Source organism: Rhinopithecus bieti, unplaced genomic scaffold (genome assembly GCF_001698545.2).
Source record: "Rhinopithecus bieti isolate Rb0 unplaced genomic scaffold, ASM169854v2 scaffold_13029, whole genome shotgun sequence".
NCBI classification, from domain to species: domain Eukaryota; kingdom Metazoa; phylum Chordata; class Mammalia; order Primates; family Cercopithecidae; genus Rhinopithecus; species Rhinopithecus bieti.
The window spans coordinates 277,496-278,470 of NW_016807982.1; positions in this window are offsets into that span (position 1 = coordinate 277,496).

The following is a 975-nucleotide window of genomic DNA, read 5'->3' on the forward strand; positions in this document are numbered from 1 at the left end:
AGCGAGGTGGGAGGATTGCTTGAGGCCAGGAGTTCAAGGCCACAGTGAGCTATGATCTCACCACTGCACTTCTGCTTGGGTCACAGAGTGAGACACCCCTCTCAAATAAGAAGAAAGAAAGAGAGAAAGAGAAAAAGAGAGAAAGAGAGAGAGATAAAGAGAAAAAGAGAGAAAGAGAGAGAAAGGAAGGAAAGGAGAGAGAGAATGGAAGGAATGCAAGGGAAGGGAAGGAGGAAGGAAGGAAGGAAAGAAGAAAGGAAGGAAGGAAGGAAAGAAGGAAGGAGAAAGGAAAGGAAGGGAAGGAAGGGAAGAAAGGGAAGAAAAAAGGAAATAAATAAAATTTCTCCTAGGCTAGATGTGGTGGCTCATGCCTGTAATACCAGCACTTTAGGAGGCCAAGGTGGGTGGATTGTTTGAGCTGAGGAGTTCTAGACTAGCCTGGGCAACATGGTGTAACCTCATTTCTACAAAAGATACAAAAATTAACTGGGCATGATGGCATAGCTGGGCATGATAGTCCCAGCTAGCCAGGAGGCTGAACTTGGGAGGTTAAGCCTGCAGTGAGCCGTGCATGACACTGCACTCCAGCCTGGGTGACAAAACGAGGCCCTGTCTCAAATATATACATAAAAGAAAGAAAGAAGAAAGAAAGAAAGAAAGAAAGAAAGAGAGAGAGAGAGAGAGGGAAGGAAGGAAGGAAGAAAGAAAGGAAGGAAGGAAGGAAAGAGAGAGAGAGAGAAGGAAGGAAGGAAAGAAAGAAAAGAAAAGAAAGAAAGAAAGAAAGAAAGAAAGAAAGAAAGAAAGAAAGAAAGAAAGAAAGAAAGAAAGAAAGAAAGAAAGAAAAAGAGAGAGAAGGAAAGAAAGAGATAGAAAAAAATCACGGCCGGGCGCGGCGGCTCAAGCCTGTAATCCCAGCACTTTGGGAGGCCGAGACGGGTGGATCACGAGGTCAGGAGATCGAGACCATCCTGGCTA